General features: G+C 37.1%; 1 protein-coding gene across 1 annotated transcript in view; it reads left to right on the top strand.

Annotated features, from left to right (window-relative positions):
* The window catches only part of LOC106581449 (voltage-gated potassium channel subunit beta-1), a 176,366-nt gene that overhangs the window by 38,599 nt on the left and 116,004 nt on the right, over window positions 1–21,763 (top strand). The gene's annotated exons all lie outside the window — the stretch shown is intronic.

Raw genomic sequence — 21,763 nt, 5'->3', positions numbered from 1 at the left:
GGAGAGAAACAGTTACTATAGAGAATGGAGAGGTAGAGAAACAGTTACTATAGAGAATGGAGAGAAACAGTTACTATAGAGAATGGAGAGAAACAGTTACTATAGAGAATGGAGAGGTAGAGAAACAGTTACTATAGAGAATGGAGAGGTAGAGAAACAGTTACTATAGAGAATGGAGAGGTAGAGAAACAGTTACTATAGAGAATGGAGAGAAACAGTTACTATAGAGAATGGAGAGAAACAGTTACTATAGAGAATGGAGAGGTAGAGAAACAGTTACTATAGAGAATGGAGAGAAACAGTTACTATAGAGAATGGAGAGAAACAGTTACTATAGAGAATGGAGAGGTAGAGAAACAGTTACTATAGAGAATGGAGAGAAACAGTTACTATAGAGAATGGAGAGAAACAGTTACTATAGAGAATGGAGAGGTAGAGAAACAGTTACTATAGAGAATGGAGAGAAACAGTTACTATAGAGAATGGAGAGAAACAGTTACTATAGAGAATGGAGAGAAACAGTTACTATAGAGAATGGAGAGAAACAGTTACTATAGAGAATGGAGAGAAACAGTTACTATAGAGAATGGAGAGGTAGAGAAACAGTTACTATAGAGAATGGAGAGAAACAGTTACTATAGAGAATGGAGAGAAACAGTTACTATAGAGAATGGAGAGAAACAGTTACTATAGAGAATGGAGAGAAACAGTTACTATAGAGAATGGAGAGGTAGAGAAACAGTTACTATAGAGAATGGAGAGAAACAGTTACTATAGAGAATGGAGAGAAACAGTTACTATAGAGAATGGAGAGAAACAGTTACTATAGAGAATGGAGAGAAACAGTTACTATAGAGAATGGAGAGAAACAGTTACTATAGAGAATGGAGAGAAACAGTTACTATAGAGAATGGAGAGGTAGAGAAACAGTTACTATAGAGAATGGAGAGAAACAGTTACTATAGAGAATGGAGAGAAACAGTTACTATAGAGAATGGAGAGGTAGAGAAACAGTTACTATAGAGAATGGAGAGAAACAGTTACTATAGAGAATGGAGAGGTAGAGAAACAGTTACTATAGAGAATGGAGAGAAACAGTTACTATAGAGAATGGAGAGAAACAGTTACTATAGAGAATGGAGAGAAACAGTTACTATAGAGAATGGAGAGAAACAGTTACTATAGAGAATGGAGAGGTAGAGAAACAGTTACTATAGAGAATGGAGAGGAGAAACAGTTACTATAGAGAATGGAGAGAAACAGTTACTATAGAGAATGGAGAGAAACAGTTACTATAGAGAATGGAGAGGTAGAGAAACAGTTACTATAGAGAATGGAGAGAAACAGTTACTATAGAGAATGGAGAGAAACAGTTACTATAGAGAATGGAGAGAAACAGTTACTATAGAGAATGGAGAGAAACAGTTACTATAGAGAATGGAGAGAAACAGTTACTATAGAGAATGGAGAGAAACAGTTACTATAGAGAATGGAGAGAAACAGTTACTATAGAGAATGGAGAGGTAGAGAAACAGTTACTATAGAGAATGGAGAGAAACAGCTACTATAGAGAATGGAGAGAAACAGTTACTATAGAGAATGGAGAGAAACAGTTACTATAGAGAATGGAGAGAAACAGTTACTATAGAGAATGGAGAGAAACAGTTACTATAGAGAATGGAGAGAAACAGTTACTATAGAGAATGGAGGGAAACAGTTACTATAGAGAATGGAGAGAAACAGTTACTATAGAGAATGGAGGTAGAGAAACAGTTACTATAGAGAATGGAGAGAAACAGTTACTATAGAGAATGGAGAGAAACAGTTACTATAGAGAATGGAGAGAAACAGTTACTATAGAGAATGGAGAGGTAGAGAAACAGTTACTATAGAGAATGGAGAGAAACAGTTACTATAGAGAATGGAGAGGTAGAGAAACAGTTACTATAGAGAATGGAGAGAAACAGTTACTATAGAGAATGGAGAGAAACAGTTACTATAGAGAATGGAGGGAAACAGTTACTATAGAGAATGGAGAGAAACAGTTACTATAGAGAATGGAGAGAAACAGTTACTATAGAGAATGGAGAGAAACAGTTACTATAGAGAATGGAGAGGTAGAGAAACAGTTACTATAGAGAATGGAGAGGTAGAGAAACAGTTACTATAGAGAATGGAGAGAAACAGTTACTATAGAGAATGGAGAGAAACAGTTACTATAGAGAATGGAGAGAAACAGTTACTATAGAGAATGGAGAGAAACAGTTACTATAGAGAATGGAGAGAAACAGTTACTATAGAGAATGGAGAGAAACAGTTACTATAGAGAATGGAGAGAAACAGTACTATAGAGAATGGACAGTTACTATAGAGAATGGAGAGAAACAGTTACTATAGAGAATGGAGAGGTAGAGAAACAGTTACTATAGAGAATGGAGAGAAACAGTTACTATAGAGAATGGAGAGAAACAGTTACTATAGAGAATGGAGAGGTAGAGAAACAGTTACTATAGAGAATGGAGAGAAACAGTTACTATAGAGAATGGAGAGAAACAGTTACTATAGAGAATGGAGAGGTAGAGAAACAGTTACTATAGAGAATGGAGAGAAACAGTTACTATAGAGAATGGAGAGAAACAGTTACTATAGAGAATGGAGAGAAACAGTTACTATAGAGAATGGAGAGAAACAGTTACTATAGAGAATGGAGAGAAACAGTTACTATAGAGAATGGAGAGAAACAGTTACTATAGAGAATGGAGAGGTAGAGAAACAGTTACTATAGAGAATGGAGAGAAACAGTTACTATAGAGAATGGAGAGAAACAGTTACTATAGAGAATGGAGAGGTAGAGAAACAGTTACTATAGAGAATGGAGAGAAACAGTTACTATAGAGAATGGAGAGAAACAGTTACTATAGAGAATGGAGAGAAACAGTTACTATAGAGAATGGAGAGAAACAGTTACTATAGAGAATGGAGAGGTAGAGAAACAGTTACTATAGAGAATGGAGAGAAACAGTTACTATAGAGAATGGAGAGAAACAGTTACTATAGAGAATGGAGAGGTAGAGAAACAGTTACTATAGAGAATGGAGAGAAACAGTTACTATAGAGAATGGAGAGAAACAGTTACTATAGAGAATGGAGGGAGAGAAACAGTTACTATAGAGAATGGAGAGAAACAGTTACTATAGAGAATGGAGAGAAACAGTTACTATAGAGAATGGAGAGGTAGAGAAACAGTTACTATAGAGAATGGAGGAGAAACAGTTACTATAGAGAATGGAGAGAAACAGTTACTATAGAGAATGGAGAGGTAGAGAAACAGTTACTATAGAGAATGGAGAGAAACAGTTACTATAGAGAATGGAGAGAAACAGTTACTATAGAGAATGGAGAGAAACAGTTACTATAGAGAATGGAGAGAAACAGTTACTATAGAGAATGGAGAGAAACAGTTACTATAGAGAATGGAGAGGTAGAGAAACAGTTACTATAGAGAATGGAGAGAAACAGTTACTATAGAGAATGGAGAGAAACAGTTACTATAGAGAATGGAGAGAAACAGTTACTATAGAGAATGGAGAGAAACAGTTACTATAGAGAATGGAGAGAAACAGTTACTATAGAGAATGGAGAGGTAGAGAAACAGTTACTATAGAGAATGGAGAGAAACAGTTACTATAGAGAATGGAGAGAAACAGTTACTATAGAGAATGGAGAGAAACAGTTACTATAGAGAATGGAGAGAAACAGTTACTATAGAGAATGGAGAGAAACAGTTACTATAGAGAATGGAGAGAAACAGTTACTATAGAGAATGGAGAGGTAGAGAAACAGTTACTATAGAGAATGGAGAGAAACAGTTACTATAGAGAATGGAGAGGAGAGAACAGTTACTATAGAGAATGGAGAGAAACAGTTACTATAGAGAATGGAGAGAAACAGTTACTATAGAGAATGGAGAGGTAGAGAAACAGTTACTATAGAGAATGGAGAGAAACAGTTACTATAGAGAATGGAGAGAAACAGTTACTATAGAGAATGGAGAGAAACAGTTACTATAGAGAATGGAGGAAACAGTTACTATAGAGAATGGAGGGAAACAGTTACTATAGAGAATGGAGAGAAACAGTTACTATAGAGAATGGAGAGGTAGAGAAACAGTTACTATAGAGAATGGAGAGAAACAGTTACTATAGAGAATGGAGAGAAACAGTTACTATAGAGAATGGAGAGAAACAGTTACTATAGAGAATGGAGAGAAACAGTTACTATAGAGAATGGAGAGAAACAGTTACTATAGAGAATGGAGAGGTAGAGAAACAGTTACTATAGAGAATGGAGAGAAACAGTTACTATAGAGAATGGAGAGAAACAGTTACTATAGAGAATGGAGAGAAACAGTTACTATAGAGAATGGAGAGGTAGAGAAACAGTTACTATAGAGAATGGAGAGAAACAGTTACTATAGAGAATGGAGAGAAACAGTTACTATAGAGAATGGAGAGAAACAGTTACTATAGAGAATGGAGAGGTAGAGAAACAGTTACTATAGAGAATGGAGAGAAACAGTTACTATAGAGAATGGAGAGGTAGAGAAACAGTTACTATAGAGAATGGAGAGAAACAGTTACTATAGAGAATGGAGAGAAACAGTTACTATAGAGAATGGAGAGGTAGAGAAACAGTTACTATAGAGAATGGAGAGAAACAGTTACTATAGAGAATGGAGAGAAACAGTTACTATAGAGAATGGAGAGAAACAGTTACTATAGAGAATGGAGAGGTAGAGAAACAGTTACTATAGAGAATGGAGAGAAACAGTTACTATAGAGAATGGAGAGAAACAGTTACTATAGAGAATGGAGAGAAACAGTTACTATAGAGAATGGAGAGGAAACAGTTACTATAGAGAATGGAGAGAAACAGTTACTATAGAGAATGGAGAGAAACAGTTACTATAGAGAATGGAGAGGTAGAGAAACAGTTACTATAGAGAATGGAGAGAAACAGTTACTATAGAGAATGGAGAGAAACAGTTACTATAGAGAATGGAGAGGTAGAGAAACAGTTACTATAGAGAATGGAGAGAAACAGTTACTATAGAGAATGGAGAGAAACAGTTACTATAGAGAATGGAGAGAAACAGTTACTATAGAGAATGGAGAGAAACAGTTACTATAGAGAATGGAGAGAAACAGTTACTATAGAGAATGGAGAGGTAGAGAAACAGTTACTATAGAGAATGGAGAGAAACAGTTACTATAGAGAATGGAGAGAAACAGTTACTATAGAGAATGGAGAGGTAGAGAAACAGTTACTATAGAGAATGGAGAGAAACAGTTACTATAGAGAATGGAGAGAAACAGTTACTATAGAGAATGGAGAGAAACAGTTACTATAGAGAATGGAGAGAAACAGTTACTATAGAGAATGGAGAGGTAGAGAAACAGTTACTATAGAGAATGGAGAGAAACAGTTACTATAGAGAATGGAGAGAAACAGTTACTATAGAGAATGGAGAGAAACAGTTACTATAGAGAATGGAGAGAAACAGTTACTATAGAGAATGGAGAGAAACAGTTACTATAGAGAATGGAGAGGAGAAACAGTTACTATAGAGAATGGAGAGAAACAGTTACTATAGAGAATGGAGAGAAACAGTTACTATAGAGAATGGAGAGGTAGAGAAACAGTTACTATAGAGAATGGAGAGAAACAGTTACTATAGAGAATGGAGAGAAACAGTTACTATAGAGAATGGAGAGAAACAGTTACTATAGAGAATGGAGAGGTAGAGAAACAGTTACTATAGAGAATGGAGAGGTAGAGAAACAGTTACTATAGAGAATGGAGAGGTAGAGAAACAGTTACTATAGAGAATGGAGAGAAACAGTTACTATAGAGAATGGAGAGGTAGAGAAACAGTTACTATAGAGAATGGAGAGAAACAGTTACTATAGAGAATGGAGAGAAACAGTTACTATAGAGAATGGAGAGAAACAGTTACTATAGAGAATGGAGAGAAACAGTTACTATAGAGAATGGAGAGAAACAGTTACTATAGAGAATGGAGAGGTAGAGAAACAGTTACTATAGAGAATGGAGAGAAACAGTTACTATAGAGAATGGAGAGAAACAGTTACTATAGAGAATGGAGAGGTAGAGAAACAGTTACTATAGAGAATGGAGAGAAACAGTTACTATAGAGAATGGAGAGAAACAGTTACTATAGAGAATGGAGGAGAAACAGTTACTATAGAGAATGGAGAGGTAGAGAAACAGTTACTATAGAGAATGGAGAGAAACAGTTACTATAGAGAATGGAGAGAAACAGTTACTATAGAGAATGGAGAGAAACAGTTACTATAGAGAATGGAGAGAAACAGTTACTATAGAGAATGGAGAGAAACAGTTACTATAGAGAATGGAGAGAAACAGTTACTATAGAGAATGGAGAGGTAGAGAAACAGTTACTATAGAGAATGGAGAGAAACAGTTACTATAGAGAATGGAGAGAAACAGTTACTATAGAGAATGGAGAGGTAGAGAAACAGTTACTATAGAGAATGGAGAGAAACAGTTACTATAGAGAATGGAGAGGAAACAGTTACTATAGAGAATGGAGAGGTAGAGAAACAGTTACTATAGAGAATGGAGAGAAACAGTTACTATAGAGAATGGAGAGAAACAGTTACTATAGAGAATGGAGAGAAACAGTTACTATAGAGAATGGAGAGAAACAGTTACTATAGAGAATGGAGAGGTAGAGAAACAGTTACTATAGAGAATGGAGAGAAACAGTTACTATAGAGAATGGAGAGAAACAGTTACTATAGAGAATGGAGAGAAACAGTTACTATAGAGAATGGAGAGAAACAGTTACTATAGAGAATGGAGAGAAACAGTTACTATAGAGAATGGAGAGGAAACAGTTACTATAGAGAATGGAGAGAAACAGTTACTATAGAGAATGGAGAGAAACAGTTACTATAGAGAATGGAGAGGTAGAGAAACAGTTACTATAGAGAATGGAGAGGTAGAGAAACAGTTACTATAGAGAATGGAGAGAAACAGTTACTATAGAGAATGGAGAGGTAGAGAAACAGTTACTATAGAGAATGGAGAGAAACAGTTACTATAGAGAATGGAGAGGTAGAGAAACAGTTACTATAGAGAATGGAGAGAAACAGTTACTATAGAGAATGGAGAGAAACAGTTACTATAGAGAATGGAGAGGTAGAGAAACAGTTACTATAGAGAATGGAGAGAAACAGTTACTATAGAGAATGGAGAGAAACAGTTACTATAGAGAATGGAGAGGTAGAGAAACAGTTACTATAGAGAATGGAGAGAAACAGTTACTATAGAGAATGGAGAGAAACAGTTACTATAGAGAATGGAGAGAAACAGTTACTATAGAGAATGGAGAGGTAGAGAAACAGTTACTATAGAGAATGGAGAGAAACAGTTACTATAGAGAATGGAGAGAAACAGTTACTATAGAGAATGGAGAGAAACAGTTACTATAGAGAATGGAGAGAAACAGTTACTATAGAGAATGGAGAGAAACAGTTACTATAGAGAATGGAGAGGTAGAGAAACAGTTACTATAGAGAATGGAGAGAAACAGCTACTATAGAGAATGGAGAGAAACAGTTACTATAGAGAATGGAGAGGAAACAGTTACTATAGAGAATGGAGAGGTAGAGAAACAGTTACTATAGAGAATGGAGAGAAACAGTTACTATAGAGAATGGAGAGAAACAGTTACTATAGAGAATGGAGAGAAACAGTTACTATAGAGAATGGAGGAGAAACAGTTACTATAGAGAATGGAGAGGTAGAGAAACAGTTACTATAGAGAATGGAGAGAAACAGTTACTATAGAGAATGGAGAGAAACAGTTACTATAGAGAATGGAGAGAAACAGTTACTATAGAGAATGGAGAGAAACAGTTACTATAGAGAATGGAGAGGTAGAGAAACAGTTACTATAGAGAATGGAGAGAAACAGTTACTATAGAGAATGGAGAGAAACAGTTACTATAGAGAATGGAGAGGTAGAGAAACAGTTACTATAGAGAATGGAGAGGTAGAGAAACAGTTACTATAGAGAATGGAGAGAAACAGTTACTATAGAGAATGGAGAGAAACAGTTACTATAGAGAATGGAGAGAAACAGTTACTATAGAGAATGGAGAGAAACAGTTACTATAGAGAATGGAGAGAAACAGTTACTATAGAGAATGGAGAGAAACAGTTACTATAGAGAATGGAGAGAAACAGTTACTATAGAGAATGGAGAGGTAGAGAAACAGTTACTATAGAGAATGGAGAGAAACAGTTACTATAGAGAATGGAGAGAAACAGTTACTATAGAGAATGGAGAGAAACAGTTACTATAGAGAATGGAGAGGTAGAGAAACAGTTACTATAGAGAATGGAGAGAAACAGTTACTATAGAGAATGGAGAGAAACAGTTACTATAGAGAATGGAGAGAAACAGTTACTATAGAGAATGGAGAGAAACAGTTACTATAGAGAATGGAGAGAAACAGTTACTATAGAGAATGGAGAGGTAGAGAAACAGTTACTATAGAGAATGGAGAGAAACAGTTACTATAGAGAATGGAGAGAAACAGTTACTATAGAGAATGGAGAGGTAGAGAAACAGTTACTATAGAGAATGGAGAGAAACAGTTACTATAGAGAATGGAGAGAAACAGTTACTATAGAGAATGGAGAGGTAGAGAAACAGTTACTATAGAGAATGGAGAGAAACAGTTACTATAGAGAATGGAGAGAAACAGTTACTATAGAGAATGGAGAGAAACAGTTACTATAGAGAATGGAGAGAAACAGTTACTATAGAGAATGGAGAGAAACAGTTACTATAGAGAATGGAGAGAAACAGTTACTATAGAGAATGGAGAGAAACAGTTACTATAGAGAATGGAGAGAAACAGTTACTATAGAGAATGGAGAGGTAGAGAAACAGTTACTATAGAGAATGGAGAGAAACAGTTACTATAGAGAATGGAGAGGTAGAGAAACAGTTACTATAGAGAATGGAGAGAAACAGTTACTATAGAGAATGGAGAGAAACAGTTACTATAGAGAATGGAGAGAAACAGTTACTATAGAGAATGGAGAGAAACAGTTACTATAGAGAATGGAGAGAAACAGTTACTATAGAGAATGGAGAGGTAGAGAAACAGTTACTATAGAGAATGGAGAGAAACAGTTACTATAGAGAATGGAGAGAAACAGTTACTATAGAGAATGGAGAGGTAGAGAAACAGTTACTATAGAGAATGGAGAGAAACAGTTACTATAGAGAATGGAGGAGAGAACAGTTACTATAGAGAATGGAGAGAAACAGTTACTATAGAGAATGGAGAGAAACAGTTACTATAGAGAATGGAGAGAAACAGTTACTATAGAGAATGGAGAGAAACAGTTACTATAGAGAATGGAGAGAAACAGTTACTATAGAGAATGGAGAGGTAGAGAAACAGTTACTATAGAGAATGGAGAGGAAGACAGTTACTATAGAGAATGGAGAGAAACAGTTACTATAGAGAATGGAGAGAAACAGTTACTATAGAGAATGGAGAGAAACAGTTACTATAGAGAATGGAGAGAAACAGTTACTATAGAGAATGGAGAGGTAGAGAAACAGTTACTATAGAGAATGGAGAGGTAGAGAAACAGTTACTATAGAGAATGGAGAGAAACAGTTACTATAGAGAATGGAGAGAAACAGTTACTATAGAGAATGGAGAGAGAAACAGTTACTATAGAGAATGGAGAGAAACAGTTACTATAGAGAATGGAGAGGTAGAGAAACAGTTACTATAGAGAATGGAGAGAAACGAGAAACAGTTACTATAGAGAATGGAGAGAAACAGTTACTATAGAGAATGGAGAGAAACAGTTACTATAGAGAATGGAGAGGTAGAGAAACAGTTACTATAGAGAATGGAGAGAAACAGTTACTATAGAGAATGGAGAGAAACAGTTACTATAGAGAATGGAGAGGTAGAGAAACAGTTACTATAGAGAATGGAGAGGTAGAGAAACAGTTACTATAGAGAATGGAGAGAAACAGTTACTATAGAGAATGGAGAGAAACAGTTACTATAGAGAATGGAGGGAAACAGTTACTATAGAGAATGGAGAGAAACAGTTACTATAGAGAATGGAGAGAAACAGTTACTATAGAGAATGGAGAGGTAGAGAAACAGTTACTATAGAGAATGGAGGGAAACAGTTACTATAGAGAATGGAGAGAAACAGTTACTATAGAGAATGGAGAGAAACAGTTACTATAGAGAATGGAGAGGTAGAGAAACAGTTACTATAGAGAATGGAGGAGAAACAGTTACTATAGAGAATGGAGAGAAACAGTTACTATAGAGAATGGAGAGGTAGAGAAACAGTTACTATAGAGAATGGAGAGAAACAGTTACTATAGAGAATGGAGAGAAACAGTTACTATAGAGAATGGAGAGAGAAACAGTTACTATAGAGAATGGAGAGAAACAGTTACTATAGAGAATGGAGAGGTAGAGAACAGTTACTATAGAGAATGGAGAGAAACAGTTACTATAGAGAATGGAGAGAAACAGTTACTATAGAGAATGGAGAGGTAGAGAAACAGTTACTATAGAGAATGGAGAGAAACAGTTACTATAGAGAATGGAGAGGTAGAGAACAGTTACTATAGAGAATGGAGAGAAACAGTTACTATAGAGAATGGAGAGAAACAGTTACTATAGAGAATGGAGAGGAAACAGTTACTATAGAGAATGGAGAGAAACAGTTACTATAGAGAATGGAGAGAAACAGTTACTATAGAGAATGGAGAGGTAGAGAAACAGTTACTATAGAGAATGGAGAGAAACAGTTACTATAGAGAATGGAGAGAAACAGTTACTATAGAGAATGGAGAGAAACAGTTACTATAGAGAATGGAGAGAAACAGTTACTATAGAGAATGGAGAGGAGAGAACAGTTACTATAGAGAATGGAGAGAAACAGTTACTATAGAGAATGGAGAGAAACAGTTACTATAGAGAATGGAGAGGTAGAGAAACAGTTACTATAGAGAATGGAGAGAAACAGTTACTATAGAGAATGGAGAGGAAACAGTTACTATAGAGAATGGAGAGAAACAGTTACTATAGAGAATGGAGAGAAACAGTTACTATAGAGAATGGAGAGGTAGAGAAACAGTTACTATAGAGAATGGAGAGAAACAGTTACTATAGAGAATGGAGGGAAACAGTTACTATAGAGAATGGAGAGAAACAGTTACTATAGAGAATGGAGAGAAACAGTTACTATAGAGAATGGAGAGGTAGAGAAACAGTTACTATAGAGAATGGAGAGAAACAGTTACTATAGAGAATGGAGAGGAAACAGTTACTATAGAGAATGGAGAGAAACAGTTACTATAGAGAATGGAGGAGAAACAGTTACTATAGAGAATGGAGAGAAACAGTTACTATAGAGAATGGAGAGGTAGAGAAACAGTTACTATAGAGAATGGAGAGGTAGAGAAACAGTTACTATAGAGAATGGAGAGAAACAGTTACTATAGAGAATGGAGAGGTAGAGAAACAGTTACTATAGAGAATGGAGAGAAACAGTTACTATAGAGAATGGAGAGAAACAGTTACTATAGAGAATGGAGAGAAACAGTTACTATAGAGAATGGAGAGAAACAGTTACTATAGAGAATGGAGAGAAACAGTTACTATAGAGAATGGAGAGGTAGAGAAACAGTTACTATAGAGAATGGAGAGAAACAGTTACTATAGAGAATGGAGAGAAACAGTTACTATAGAGAATGGAGAGAAACAGTTACTATAGAGAATGGAGAGGTAGAGAAACAGTTACTATAGAGAATGGAGAGAAACAGTTACTATAGAGAATGGAGAGGTAGAGAAACAGTTACTATAGAGAATGGAGAGAAACAGTTACTATAGAGAATGGAGAGAAACAGTTACTATAGAGAATGGAGAGAAACAGTTACTATAGAGAATGGAGAGAAACAGTTACTATAGAGAATGGAGAGAAACAGTTACTATAGAGAATGGAGAGGTAGAGAAACAGTTACTATAGAGAATGGAGAGGAAACAGTTACTATAGAGAATGGAGAGAAACAGTTACTATAGAGAATGGAGAGGTAGAGAAACAGTTACTATAGAGAATGGAGAGAAACAGTTACTATAGAGAATGGAGAGAAACAGTTACTATAGAGAATGGAGAGAAACAGTTACTATAGAGAATGGAGAGAAACAGTTACTATAGAGAATGGAGAGAAACAGTTACTATAGAGAATGGAGAGGTAGAGAAACAGTTACTATAGAGAATGGAGAGAAACAGTTACTATAGAGAATGGAGAGAAACAGTTACTATAGAGAATGGAGAGAAACAGTTACTATAGAGAATGGAGAGGTAGAGAAACAGTTACTATAGAGAATGGAGAGGAAACAGTTACTATAGAGAATGGAGAGAAACAGTTACTATAGAGAATGGAGAGGTAGAGAAACAGTTACTATAGAGAATGGAGAGAAACAGTTACTATAGAGAATGGAGAGGTAGAGAAACAGTTACTATAGAGAATGGAGAGAAACAGTTACTATAGAGAATGGAGAGAAACAGTTACTATAGAGAATGGAGAGAAACAGTTACTATAGAGAATGGAGAGGTAGAGAAACAGTTACTATAGAGAATGGAGAGAAACAGTTACTATAGAGAATGGAGAGAAACAGTTACTATAGAGAATGGAGAGGTAGAGAAACAGTTACTATAGAGAATGGAGAGAAACAGTTACTATAGAGAATGGAGAGGTAGAGAAACAGTTACTATAGAGAATGGAGAGGTAGAGAAACAGTTACTATAGAGAATGGAGAGAAACAGTTACTATAGAGAATGGAGAGGTAGAGAAACAGTTACTATAGAGAATGGAGAGAGAACAGTTACTATAGAGAATGGAGAGAAACAGTTACTATAGAGAATGGAGGGAAACAGTTACTATAGAGAATGGAGAGGTAGAGAAACAGTTACTATAGAGAATGGAGAGAAACAGTTACTATAGAGAATGGAGAGGTAGAGAAACAGTTACTATAGAGAATGGAGAGGTAGAGAAACAGTTACTATAGAGAATGGAGAGAAACAGTTACTATAGAGAATGGAGAGGTAGAGAAACAGTTACTATAGAGAATGGAGAGAAACAGTTACTATAGAGAATGGAGAGAAACAGTTACTATAGAGAATGGAGAGGTAGAGAAACAGTTACTATAGAGAATGGAGAGAAACAGTTACTATAGAGAATGGAGAGGTAGAGAAACAGTTACTATAGAGAATGGAGAGAAACAGTTACTATAGAGAATGGAGAGAAACAGCTACTATAGAGAATGGAGAGAAACAGTTACTATAGAGAATGGAGAGGTAGAGAAACAGTTACTATAGAGAATGGAGAGAAACAGTTACTATAGAGAATGGAGAGAAACAGCTACTATAGAGAATGGAGAGGTAGAGAAACAGTTACTATAGAGAATGGAGAGAAACAGTTACTATAGAGAATGGAGAGAAACAGTTACTATAGAGAATGGAGAGGAGAGACAGTTACTATAGAGAATGGAGAGAAACAGTTACTATAGAGAATGGAGAGAAACAGTTACTATAGAGAATGGAGAGAAACAGTTACTATAGAGAATGGAGAGAAACAGTTACTATAGAGAATGGAGAGAAACAGTTACTATAGAGAATGGAGAGAAACAGTTACTATAGAGAATGGAGAGAAACAGTTACTATAGAGAATGGAGAGAAACAGTTACTATAGAGAATGGAGAGAAACAGTTACTATAGAGAATGGAGAGAAACAGTTACTATAGAGAATGGAGAGAAACAGTTACTATAGAGAATGGAGAGAAACAGCTACTATAGAGAATGGAGAGAAACAGTTACTATAGAGAATGGAGAGAAACAGTTACTATAGAGAATGGAGAGGTAGAGAAACAGTTACTATAGAGAATGGAGAGAAACAGTTACTATAGAGAATGGAGAGGTAGAGAAACAGTTACTATAGAGAATGGAGGGAAACAGTTACTATAGAGAATGGAGAGGTAGATAAACAGTTACTATAGAGAATGGAGAGAAACAGTTACTATAGAGAATGGAGAGAAACAGTTACTATAGAGAATGGAGAGGTAGAGAAACAGTTACTATAGAGAATGGAGAGGAAACAGTTACTATAGAGAATGGAGAGAAACAGTTACTATAGAGAATGGAGAGAAACCGTTACTATAGAGAATGGAGAGGTAGAGAAACAGCTACTATAGAGAATGGAGGGAAACAGTTACTATAGAGAATGGAGAGAAACAGTTACTATTGAGAATGGAGGGAAACAGTTACTATAGAGAATGGAGAGGTAGAGAAACAGTTACTATAGAGAATGGAGAGGTAGAGAAACAGTTACTATAGAGAATGGAGGAGAAACAGTTACTATAGAGAATGGAGAGAAACAGCTACTATAGAGAATGGAGAGAAACAGTTACTATAGAGAATGGAGAGAAACAGTTACTATAGAGAATGGAGAGAAACAGTTACTATAGAGAATGGAGAGAAACAGTTACTATAGAGAATGGAGAGAAACAGTTACTATAGAGAATGGAGAGAAACAGTTACTATAGAGAATGGAGAGAAACAGTTACTATAGAGAATGGAGAGAAACAGCTACTATAGAGAATGGAGAGGTAGAGAAACAGTTACTATAGAGAATGGAGAGAAACAGTTACTATAGAGAATGGAGAGAAACAGCTACTATAGAGAATGGAGAGGTAGAGAAACAGCTACTATAGAGAATGGAGAGAAACAGTTACTATAGAGAATGGAGGGAAACAGTTACTATAGAGAATGGAGGGAAACAGTTACTATAGAGAATGGAGGGAAACAGTTACTATAGAGAATGGAGAGAAACAGTTACTATAGAGAATGGAGAGAAACAGTTACTATAGAGAATGGAGAGAAACAGCTACTATAGAGAATGGAGAGAAACAGCTACTATAGAGAATGGAGAGGAGAGACAGCTACTATAGAGAATGGAGAGGTAGAGAACAGCTACTATAGAGAATGGAGGGAAACAGTTACTATAGAGAATGGAGAGAAACAGTTACTATAGAGAATGGAGAGAAACAGTTACTATAGAGAATGGAGGGAAACAGTTACTATAGAGAATGGAGGGAAACAGTTACTATAGAGAATGGAGGGAAACAGTTACCGTAGAAAAAGGAGTGAAGGGGGAGAGAACATTGTCATAAACTAGAGTGGTCTATGTACCATGGAACGTCCCGGCATTCCGGTTACTTTTTTAAAGGTTAGGATTGTAATGGCAGTTTTAGGTTAAAACCAAAGGAAAGGCTTTTCAACCCCATACTCACCTATCTCTTGTGTTCTGTGTTTGTATGGGCTAGGCCTTTGTAATCTTCTTCATTGGACCACCGGCTGCCATAAAGGCCAAGCTGATAATAGTGAATGTGACTTCATTCTTTGTCTGTGATTATACCAAAGCTTTGGAGCATGAAAGACAATCACTTTACCTAGTCCACACACACACACACACACACACACACACACACACACACACACACACACACACACACACACACACACACACACACACACACACACACACACACACACACACACACACACACACACACACACGTAACTACACTTTAACAGGCACAGTGTGACCGTTTTAATGAGTTGTCCCGACACAAACACAGCATTTTGTCATAAGTGACCTTTAATATTTGACTCAGGGACACACAGGGCATCTTCTGTATTCTGGGTGCTTCAGACCCCACGCGCACGCGCCACACACACACACACACACACACACACACACACACACACACACACACACACACACACACACACACACACACACACACACACACACACACACACACACACACACACACACACACATACTTTATCCCATAAGGGAGGTGGTCAAAGAGGTCAAGGTATTATTTAACTATTTCATCTCCCGAATGCCTGAAGGTACTAACGTCCTCCCAGATCTGTGATGGATGACTACATCAGGGAAACACCACTAAATCAATAACATCATGGTTGGCTAGCCTGAAGCCACACAACAGTCAGCAACCATCCCCACATTCACTCCTTACCAATGAGAGTGGGCGTCTAGAATTGATTGACTAAGAAAGACTCACTCTCACACAATGTAGGAGGGCAACTCCACGATAACGGAATTGCGCTGAGAATCAAAAAACATTTATTTCAAAGCTTAATAAATCAAACAACTCTATGCACAAGGAATTATTTTAACAATTTACACTGAACATTTTACAAAAACCCATTTACTAGAAGAACTGTGTAGATGCAAGGTTTGATAACAGAATTCCGGTAAAATCTCCCTCAGTTTCTTTGTGTCCACGGTTTCCAAAAACGCCATTGAACATCTTCTCCGAATGAAGATTCAAATATGTCTGCAGAAAGAATGGGGTGTCAGCGATGACATCACACATTTACTTTGAAAAAATCTATTTTGGTTATTGAACTACAGTAAGTGAAGTGGATTTACATCAGTAACAGAATTGTGGTATCATCATTTTTATCATTGGTCCCTGATCTGTACTACACAGAAATGCATAATTATGGATGTGAATGTCATTCTCTTCATGGTGATGTATCCTAAATAGGCACACAATGGTATAAATATCCAATATCCTGCTTCGCATATTTGGGTATTATTCAAAAAAGACAATATTTGGTTGGACCGGATCAAATCTGAACCAATCATAGACGTCTATGTTTCACAAGTTTGGACATCAAAGTACAGTACAGTACAGTACAGTACAGTACAGTACAGTACAGTAAGTTCAGTACAGCACAGTAAAGTACAGTACAGTAAAGTACAGTACAGTTCAGTACAGTAAAGTACAGGAGTTCAGTACAGTTCAGCTCAGAACAGTATAATAAAGTAAACTAGAGTTCAGTACAGTACAGCTCAGAACAGTACAGTAGAGTACAGTAGAGTTCAGTACAGTAAAGTACAGTAGAGTTCAGTACAGTAAAGTACAGTAGAGTTCAGTACACTACCGCTCAGAACAATACAATACAGTAGAGTACAGTAGAGTTCAGTACACTACCGCTCAGAACAATACAATACAGTAGAGTACAGTAGAGTTCAGTACAGTACAGCTCAGAACAGTACAGTAAAGTACAGTAGAGTTCAGTACAGTACAGCTTAGAACAATACAGTACAGTAAAGTACAGTAGAGGACAATAAAGTACAGTAGAGTACAGTAAAGTTCAGTACAGTACAGCTCAGAACAATACAGTAGAGTTCAGTAGAGTACAGTAGAGTTCAGTACAGTACAGCTCAGAACAATATAATAAAGTAAACTAGAGTTCAGTACAGTAAAGTACAGTAGAGTTCAGTACAGTACAGCTTAGAACAATACAGTAGAGTTCAGTAGAGTAAAGTAGAGTTCAGTGCAGAACAATACAGTAGAGTTCAGTAGAGTACAGTAAAGTTCAGTGCAGAACAATAGAGTACATTATAGTGTACTCATCTCTAGTCTGCTCTACAGTCAATTGTACTGTACTCTACTCAACTTTTCTTTAGTGTACTCTACTGTGCTGTACTGTACTGTGCTGTCCAAACTTGTGAACCTAAATGTGGTTTGTGACTACTATGATTTACCATTGCAGCCAATTCAATTGCAGAAATTCTGTTTCAGATTTTTCAGAAATGTTGTTACCGATTTGGTAACAGCATTTTGAGTTTTAATCACGTAATCATTCATAAACAAAATGTTTATCAATAAAAACACTATAACTAATTGTTAGGTCTACCTTTACTTGTTACTTCTGTGAACTTTCATTGCCTCCCTCCTCATGAGGGAGAGAAATTAGAAATATATCTTAAAGATGGTTTTGTTTTAGATGTTTTCCAAGACCCCTTTTCCATCTGTTCAAACTAATTTAACCAAGGTTGTTGGATGGAAAATGGTTGAAAAATGTATATACACCTTAATTTCTCAGAAATATGGACTCTTAGCTTTCATTTCACACCCAATTTGACATGTTGCTATGAACTTCATATGTTGGTGCTCATGGGTCCTTTTACATGGAAATGACCAGGTGCTATTGACGAGATCGGCGCAAATGTACTGCATGCACGTCTCTTGTATGTCTAATTAAGGTCCTGGGCTGTTCATTAACCCAGACGCTAAAGGACTGCCATTGGCCTTTTCTTTGTTTACAGCACATCCAGATCTGACTGGCGACTGAGATTGATCCTATTGATTGATTTGAGCGATTTAAACGTCAGGGCTGAGCAGGCGTGACTATGGTGGGAAATGATAAGTACATTGGATTGAATAGGTTGATCGATATGGATCAATTCCGGGGGCAGTTGGTAAACTTAAGGGAAAGAATCAACAAGGAATCGAGCTTGGGGTGGAATTATTGTAATCAAAAGGAGAGACTTTTAGATTTCTTCAAACAATCAATCTTTATTATTGAATTACTGCAGTAATGGAGCTGGTTGATAATCACCCCTGGAGGTGATCACTGAGAACTCAACCAGCTGGTTTACTGCAGTAATGGAGCTGGTCGATAATCACCCCTGGAGGTGATCACTGAGAACTCTACCAGCTGGTTTACTGCAGTAATGGAGCTGGTCGGTAATCACCCCTGGAGGTGATCACTGAGAACTCTACCAGCTGGTTTACTGCAGTAATGGAGCTGGTCGGTAATCACCCCTGGAGGTGATCACTGAGAACTCAACCAGCTGGTTTACTGCAGTAATGGAGCTGGTCGATAATCACCCCTGGAGGTGATCACTGAGAACTCTACCAGCTTGTTTACTGCAGTAATGGAGCTGGTCGGTAATCACCCCTGGAGGTGATCACTGAGACCTCAACCAGCTGGTTTACTGCAGTAATGAAGCTGGTCGGTAATCACCCCTGGAGGTGATCACTGAGAACTCAACCAGCTGGTTTACTGCAGTAATGGAGCTGGTCGATAATCACCCCTGGAGGTGATCACTGAGAACTCTACCAGCTGGTTTACTGCAGTAATGGAGCTGGTCGGTAATCACCCCTGGAGGTGATCACTGAGAACTCAACCAGCTGGTTTGAGCCACAGCATTTTATAGCAAAGTCCATCCTCTTTCAGTCTACGTGACACACAACAGATGTATGGAATGGGTCACAAGGTTAAGATTTGTATGAAAGATATTTATAATTCACAGCAGACAGTATCTACTGTAAAAACAGTTCTCATTGTGTAGAGACCAGGGTCTGGTCCCCCAACTCCATACCGGAGCCATCTTACTGGTACCCCAGTACAGAAACATTAACTCATGCTCTACAATGCGGTACCCACAAAGACATCGTAAATCTCCTGGCAGTGTTATCTCCCAGAGGCCCACTTTCAGTTCACATAGACACAATAGAGAGTTCTTCTTAGGGCTAGGGTCCTTTTTTCAGAATTTCCGCCTGACTGACGTGCCCAAAGTAAACTGCCTGTTACTCAGGCCCAGAAGCGAGGATATGCATATAGTTGGTACCATTGGATAGAAAACACATTGAAGTTTGTAGAAATGTTAAAATAATGTATGAGACTATAACACAATTGATATGGTAGAAGAAAATCCAAAGAAAAACCAAACATAATTCTTTTTTTGAGATCCCATGCTCTTTCAATGGAAAGCTACGGGTCCAATGAAATTCCAGCTCCCAGATTGCAATTCCTTTGGCTTCCACTAGATGTCAACAGTCTTCGTTCAAGGTTTCAGGCTTGTTTCTTCTAAAACGAGGAAGAATTGAAATCAGTCTGTGGGCACAAGACGAAGAGGACGCGCACATGCTAATGTTACTTTTCTATTGAACATACTTATTTCCGTGTGAAATATTATAGTTTAATTACATTTTAGGGTTAGGATTTTAGGGTTAGGATTTTAGGGTTAGGCTTGATTAGAAACGTAGTTTGACTTGTTTTAACACAGTTTAGCGGTAGCTTTTTGATTCCTTTGTCTGCATGTCGAACGAGTGGATTACTTAAATCGATGGCGCCAACTAAACAGACTTTTGGGATATAAAAATGGATTTTATCTAACAAAACAACCATGCATGTTGTAGCTGGGACTTTTGGGATTGCAAACAGAGGAAGATCTTCAAAAAGTAAGTGATTTTTTTCATCACTATTTGTGATTTTATGAAGCCTGTGCTGGTTGAAAAATATGTTGATGTCACGGGCGTCGTATGAATTGGACCAAAACGCAGCGGGAACGTGTATACTCATCCTCTTTTTTATTGAAGAAGGAAAACAAAAATAAACACGTATACAAAAACAACGACGAAACAGTCCTGTAAGGCTACTAGGCTATACAAAGAACAACTACCCACAAAACCCATAGAAAAACACCCCTAATAAATAGGACCTTCAATTAGAGGCAACGAGGAACAGCTGCCTCCAATTGAAGGTCAAAACAATAAACTAGACATAGAAATAGAAAAACTAGAAAATAGAACATAGAACTACAAAACATAGAACACAACCCAAAAACCCTGACAACACAAAACAAACACACCCCTGCCACGTCCTGACCCAACTACAATAACAAATAACCCCTTATACTGGTCAGGACGTGACAGATGTGGGGCGCCATCCTCAAACAATCGCATAGTATGTTTTCGCTGTAAAGCCTATTGTAAATCGGACAATGCAGTAAGATGAACAAGAATGTAAGCTTTTAACCGATATAAGATACTTGTATGTTAATATAGTTAATATTACGATTATTTATTTGAATTGCGCGCCATCCAATTTCACCGGATGTTGTGGACAGGTTTCCCGTTGACGGGACGTCTAATCCTAAGAACCCTCTATTCTGTTACATAAAACAACAATTTCATGCAATAAAAGTATTAGAACATAATCTTGTAATTTCCACAATAAGTGCCAGAGACAACTGTAGTTGGTTGGTTTCTGTGGAGTAAAGGAATGGGAAAAACTTGAATGCTTGAGTCCTGTACGTTCACATACAGTGCATTTGGAAAGTATTCAGAGCCCTTGACTTTTTCCACATTTTATTACGTTACATTTTATTCTAAAATGGATTAAATAAAAAAAATCCTCATCAATAGACACATAATACACCGGAATGACAAATCGAAAACAGAAATACCTTATTTACATGTATTTAGATCCTGTGCTATGAGACTTGAAATTGAGTTCAGGTGCATCCTGTTTCCATAGTTCATCCTTGAGATCTTTCTACAACTTGATTGGAGTCCACCTGTGGTAAATTCAATTGATTGGAAATGATTTGGAAAGGCACACACCCGTCTAGAGTACATAAGGTTTCACAGTTGACAGTGCATGTCAGAGCAAAAAATAAACCATGAGGTCGAAGCAATTGTCTCCAAGACAGGATTGTGTTGAGGCACAGATCTGGGGAAGGGTACCAAAACATTTCTGCAGCATTGAAGGTCCCCAAGAACACAGTGGCCTCCATCATTCTTAATTGGAAGAAGTTTGGAACCATCAAGACTCTTGAGAGCTGACCAAGAACCCGATGTTCATTCTGACAGAGCTCCAGAGTTCCTCAGAGGAGATGGGAGAACCTTCCAGAAGGACAACCATTTCTGCAGCATTCCACCAATCAGGCCTTTATGGTAGAGTGGCCAGACGGAAGCCA

Source organism: Salmo salar, chromosome 20 (assembly GCF_965601325.2).
Source record: "Salmo salar chromosome 20, fSalSal1, whole genome shotgun sequence".
NCBI classification, from domain to species: Eukaryota; Metazoa; Chordata; class Actinopteri; order Salmoniformes; family Salmonidae; genus Salmo; species Salmo salar.
This window is presented reverse-complemented; position numbering and strand designations above follow the sequence as displayed.